Below are 6,781 nucleotides of genomic sequence, written 5' to 3' on the forward strand. Positions count from 1 at the left end.
TTGGATTAGGTGTCTATGCTCATAACTATAATTGGTATGTGCTTGACCCGAGAGTAACATGGTCCATTTAGGTTGCATATCACTAGGACAATTTGATAGGATGAACTTTTGGGAAGAGGTTATTTATGATTTGTTAATATTTTATAAGTTCTAATATATTAATATGAAATCATATTATTTAATTAGTACCGATAAATAATTAATTTGGAATTAATTTTGTGATCAAAAGAAACTAATTAAATATATGGGCATTGATTTGGTAAATCATTCATTCTTATGGTGTGGGCCAATGATCCATGATTCTTTAGGTTGGGCTAAACCAATGTTACAACCCATGGATGATCAATGGGGGTTTAAACCCATGGAGCCTAAGGAATATGGAAGGTCATGCACATTAGGGTTTGCATGGTGTAACCCTAATTAAGCCACACTATATAAGAAGCCCTTTAGCCTCCAAAATGGTACACTAGTTCTTGAAAGATCATTAAGCCGATTTTGGTGTGAGGATATTCTCTCAAAAGTCATCCTTTGTCCAAAGGTGTATTTTGATTCCATTTGAGGCATTCATACTATTGGTGCTAAGTTCTTAAAGGCCAAAACTACAAGCTACAACAAAAAGGTAATTCTATAACTCATTAATATGATGTTTATGTCATTTGTATGCTAGTTGTAGGCTTAATGCCTTGCTAACAATATTGCGTGCATAATTAGAGAAAACATAGATCCAAAGCATCTAGGGTTTCATGTACACCATAGGAGTGTTAGAATGCTCAAAACCCTTCATATATGGTCCCTATGGTTTGAATTTTTTTGCGTTTAGTCCCTATGTTATATTTTGCACGTTGGACATCCCTAACATTTGCTTTTAATACACGTTTGGTCCTTACGCAGTTAGCCCTTTCTTTTAATACGCACCATGTGCCTGGCACGCCAGGGGTATTATTGTGCTTTTAAAAATAAAAGCCTTAAAAGAATGCTTTTCAAAGACATGTCAACTATTCTTCTTCTCTACACCTTGGACATCTATTATTCTTCTTTGTAACTTCTTCAGTTCAGAAAACACTAATGGCGATAAGGTGTGATTGTGATTATCTAACTGTTATACGAACCTCGACGACTATGAAAAATTATGGAATGCGATTCTACTATTGTATCGAATAGTAATTTTAGGTTTAATCGATGTTTCGCTTGCTCTAAACACCCAATCGAAGTTAAACCTTTTGTTTTTGCTTTTTGTCTCGAATAAAATGTAATTTTAGTGGAATTGATTGTAGTTGACTGGAACGGAATCGAATGTAATTGTAGTGGAATGGAATGGATTTTAATTGATCGAATTGTAATGTAATTTGGTTTTATTGTAATTGGAATGTACTTTGGTTTGATTTGTAATTGTGTAATGATCGTAATTGGAATGGTATTGTGTAATGTTGTTGGAATGTAATTTAGAAAAATACAAAAGATGGTAGGATGTTATCAAAAGATAGTAGGATATCATCAAAATGTTAATAAAAGATAAAGATGTTATCAAAAGATCATCATAATGTTAACGAAAACATCAACAAATTACATAGTGTAAAAAGCCATTACATTAGGCTACAAAATAAAACAACTAGGATGCTTTTAAACTGTTGTCTTGCCCTTCTTCCCAGTCCCAATTGGCTCCTATTAACAACACCACTTGAACTACTCTTCCCAGCCCCACTTGGTCTCTTCTTACCAGCAATACTTGCACTGCTTTGACCTGCACCACCCGCACCACATGTACTGCTTTTACCTGCACCACTTGCACTACTCTAAACTTTGCAACTCTTTTTTTTATGACCAAGTTTTTGTTTTCATTTTGATCATATGACAGATTTCTCTTTCTTTGAAGCCTTACCACAATTCACCATCTTTTCTAATTTAAATACAAACTTCCTTCTCTTCTTCTTAAGTGTACCAATGAGGACATTATGCTTGTGAAGAGGTAATGTTGTAGGACAAGCATTATTTTCCCACGTTCTTTGTCCATTGATAGGCTTAATCTTGAAGGAATACATCTCCTTCCATGTTCTCAACTAGTAAGTGGGATGCACCCAAGTCTCAGGTAAACCAACATCTTCCTTTTTTTTCTCATGTGCCAAGTTGCCACCACTGCATGATTACAAGGAATAGTAGTGAGTTCCTATTTCCTGCATGAGTATGTGTGTTTATTCATGTCCACCACACATTGGTCCATCCTTGGACCTGTTACTTGATACTTGTCATTCCCATAGTAGATACATGTGCACTCTGCTGTAACTTTTTGGATTTTTCCAGTATAGTTGTAGTAGTTGGAGTCAGAGGCACAACTACCTTATCAATTTCTTTTTGAACAGTCACAAGCATTACCATGAGGTACTCTCTAATAAATTCAAGTTGATGATTGGTTGATCACAACCTTCCTTAAATTGGTTGTTAATAGTCTAACACAGGTTATTCAGAAGACCATCACAATGAGCCTTACCTGCATAAGAATTACAAAGTCAAAATACAGATGTAAAATAAGCTAATGAAAAATAAAAACCAAACCTATGAAGCGAGACTTAGTCCAATGTTGAGGTGGGATACTTTTGAGCCACCGGCGGCAACCATTATTCTGTTTGCTTAACTCTTGAATTTCATGGTTAAATTCTACAACCGTGGTTACAGTAGCACATTTCCATAATGCATCCTCAAAGACATCACCCTTTCACTTAACTCTCACATTATCCTGTTTATGACGTAGACACAACCTATGTTCTGCACATGGAAGTAATGTAGCAATCACTTCCAACAACCCCTACTAGAACCAATGGATATCAGTACTATAAAGTTAAATGAAATAAGAATGTTAAAAACAAACATGTCCAAAATGTACCTTTTTCCTATCTGATATAAAGGTAAAATTTGAATTCCTATTAAGATTAAGGTTATAATTTAAGCAACTTAAAAGCCAAGTCTAATACCAAGTTTTGGGTATGTTTCTTTTAAGAAATCTGATAATTTGGAAATTGAACCTCCAGTGGCCACGTCGTGGTGATGGAGTCCCACAGTGTGGCTAAGGCCAGAGTTTTCATGGGCTCAAAGGTCGTGCCACGACGTGACACATATTTGCCACGATGTGGCCGCAATTTAATGGCAAACCCTAATCAGGGGTTGAGCCTATATTTAAGGGAATATGATGGATAGGGTTTCCTAACCTCATACTTAATCACTCTCTCTTAGCCTCCAAGAGAAATTCCTATCCTCCATTGCTAATCTTTGAGCTTTTGTGTGTTTTGGTGGTGTTTTGAAGAAGAAGAAGACATCGTTGATCCTTGCTTCAACAAACAATTCTTCCCATCTACCTTGAACATGTTTCTGGACTCTTGTAAGTCCCCAAGATCCAACCTTTGTGATATTTATCTCTAGATCTAACCCTTTTGTCCCTAAATCATCATAATGTGTGAAAATGGAAGATTATATCTCATAAAGTTGGTAACTTTATGGATCCATGAGATCATTTTATTAATATATGTTCCAGATCTAAAGATGTGTGGAGTTTTTGGTCCCATGCACAAGTTTAAGCCCTTTTGCCATGTTTTTGACATAAATGGAAGGGACATGCATTGGATATACATGTCCATAAAGCTACTTTTTTAGGGCTTATTAGGAGTAGGAAACCCTTCAGGAAACTTTGGACGAGCAACTCTAGATATTGGGTGCTTAATGAGTGTCTTGAAGCATTTAGTCATCCATAAGGAACTAGGGTTTGGGATCTTGACTTATTGAGGTGTGTTAATGAATAAAGTTGGAACTTCATCCATCAAGATCTTGGGAAGGGCCAGATACGAGCTTTGGAGTTCTTGAAGTCATATGAAAATGGATTAATGAATTAAGTTGTCCAGAACAATCCTCACGACTTGGCCTTAGGTTGCCACGACGTGGCGACTGGATTGAAACCCTTCTGCTTTGTTATTTAGCAGCCACGATGTGGTTAATAATGACCACGACATGGCACCCAGCTGGAAGTTGTGTTTTGATTTTTAACCGTTGATCGTTGACTTTGACCAAGTTTGAATTTAGGTCATTTAGAGTATTGAGTGGTTGATTGAGGCTTGGTCCTTATTTTTTGTATAGGTGACCTGTAGAGTCGGTATTTAGAGCCGTATTCTTTTCAGCTATCTCTCTGGCTTTGAGGTGAGTTTCCTCAATATGCCTATGGGTCGAAGGCACCAAGGCTGACCCATTCCTTGTGATATAAACTTGATGTAGGATCATTATGTGATTTGTTTCTATTTGCATATATCGACATATTTGGATGGTTGGGTTGAGTCAGGAAGCCAACATACTCGGATGGTTGGGTTGAGGCATTGATTCATGCGATGGACCAACAAAACCAGATGGTTGTGCTGAGATTGTATGTCAACAAACCCGGATGGTTAGGTTAAGGCAGGAAGCTAACAAACACAGAATGGTTGGGTTGAGGCGGGAAGCTAACAAACATATGATGGTTGGGTTGAGGCCCCGGGACAACAAACCCTATATGCATGCACTATATTTTTTTATGTTGTGTTGGGTAGTTTGGGTAACTCACTAATATTGGGCTTATAGTGATGGATTTCTTTGTTTCAGGTAGTTTAGATGATCGGGGAAAGGTGAAGGCTTGATCGTACACATTCCCTACTATTGTGATTTCCGCATGTTTGGATACTCTGATTTTGGGATGTTAGTATTCGACATTTATATTTTGTGACTTGGATTTTATGAAAACAATGGTTTTATCTAAATGAAAAATGAAAATTTTTATCATCATTTTTGGGATGTTACAAGTTGGTATCAGTGCCTAGGTTTAAGAGAATTGGACGAATATTCGTGTGAATCCAAACTCAAACTAGGGATCTACAAAAGTTTTCAAATTATATTCAAATTATTTTCAAAAGTAATCAAGGAAGGATGTGATATGTACGATCAACCGAAGCAAGAAAGTATTCTCCAAGATACCCACACTGTTTTTTGCGTACGATGATTATGATAGAATTACATGCTAGCTTGTAGGTTATGGATCATTAGGAATTGCATGACAGGATTTCTTGATCTATGATGCCTGATAGCATAGAGAAAATATTATTATGCTATATGGAACTGACATTAGTATTGCGGTTTCTTAGTGTATGTATCATAGTAATATGTAACATCATGTTTCATATCATTTTGCGATTCAAGTCTCGTGGGCCGTATTCTGAGCATGAGAAGCTTATGAGGCTTTGAAGGAGGGAGGTTTATGCCCTTTTTGGATATGGATAAGGTAGGATGTGTGATGAAAGGGTTCGTCTTACGTTTTAGAGCCCAAGAGTATCGGTGAAGGTGTTGACTTGATCTTTTATGAATTTTGGGTTTTTGCTCGTGGAGTTTTAGGGTGATGATGAGTTGCTAGAAGCATAGGGCTTCTCGCCACCTTTCCGTGGATATAAGGTTCATTGGAAACAGACTAATGACGAAGAAGTTGTGATAGTTTGAAGTTTTGGCAAGTTTAGTCCTTATTGAGAAATGGGTGGAAATTGGGAACGCAGGGCGTGCACTTGTGTACATGCAGCATACTCATGTGCGTAGCATGAGCGCGGATACCACCTAGTACGTTGGGCTTACTAGGCTCAGAGTGTAAAGCCTAATATTTTTAAGGTGACCCTATTTAAGGAACATGATGGCCTCATTTTCAGCCACCATTTCCAGTCTCTAAGCGCTCTCAAACCCTAATCTCGTTTCCCCTAGATTGTGTAAGTGTTGTGGCTCAGTTGAGTGTTTTTGGTGAAGCTTTTAGTGAAGAAGGAGTCTCGAAAGAGGATAGCTTGTGCATTTAGCTTTTGGATCTGAGTTTTACTCTTATTGGTGCATCTTCCAGAGGTATCAAGTTCGAAACTTGCTGATTGTTGTGCTAGTTTTTCTTTTGGGTCCATTTTAGGGTTTTATGTCCCAAGATTGGAACTTTGTGAGTTTGGTGAACTCTAGAGCAAATCTTTTGTCCTTTTAAGTGTATTGAGATGCCTTGATTCATAGAAATGTGAACTTGGCCGTCCAAACCTCTTCATGCATGTCTTAAGATGATTTAAGAGCGTCTTAATGGTTAATTTTGGAGTTGGGTCCCATTAAGACATGAAAACCGATAAAGTCGCCAACTTTATCAGTAAGGAGCTTGTAATGAAGCTTCCCTGAGGTTTGGATGCTTTGGAATGAAGTGGTTAAGTTGAAAATAGAGTTTCTGGACCTAAGCAGTATGCCCCGCGTACTGGTCTAGTTTTCCCGATCAGGAGTTGTGTGCACGCTGAGCGTACCCGGGGAGATACGCCCCACGTAGCCTCATTGTGAACTTGATTGCGTTTTGGGCTTCGTATCCTTGGGCCATTTTTTTGGACCTTCTGTTTGGGCCTCTGGGCCATATGAGATTATTGTGCGCTAAGAGAAGCCTTGGGCTTAGGATAAGGCCCATATAGGGTTGGGCCCAATTTGGAAAATGGGCCATTAGTATTCCCTTTATGGATCTCTTGATTGGGCCTTAGTGGGCCCATTGGGTTTGGGTCATTGTGAGCCTGTTTGGGTGGGGACATATTTGGGGCATAGTATTGTAGTGTAGCCTTGCATAGTTTTTGATTATGGTGTTGGGTTGTTTTGGCCCAATTTAGGAGCCTGTGTGGTAATGCATGAGTGACCGGAGGGTCTTATTTATGTTATTGACCGTAGGGTCCTTTTTACGTTGTTGACTAGAGGGTCTTATTTATATTATTGAATGGACGGTCTTATTTGT

The sequence above is a fragment of the Lactuca serriola genome, chromosome 6, assembly GCF_051521515.1.
Source record: "Lactuca serriola cultivar US96UC23 chromosome 6, Lser_US96UC23_V15, whole genome shotgun sequence".
Taxonomy (NCBI): Eukaryota; Viridiplantae; Streptophyta; class Magnoliopsida; order Asterales; family Asteraceae; genus Lactuca; species Lactuca serriola.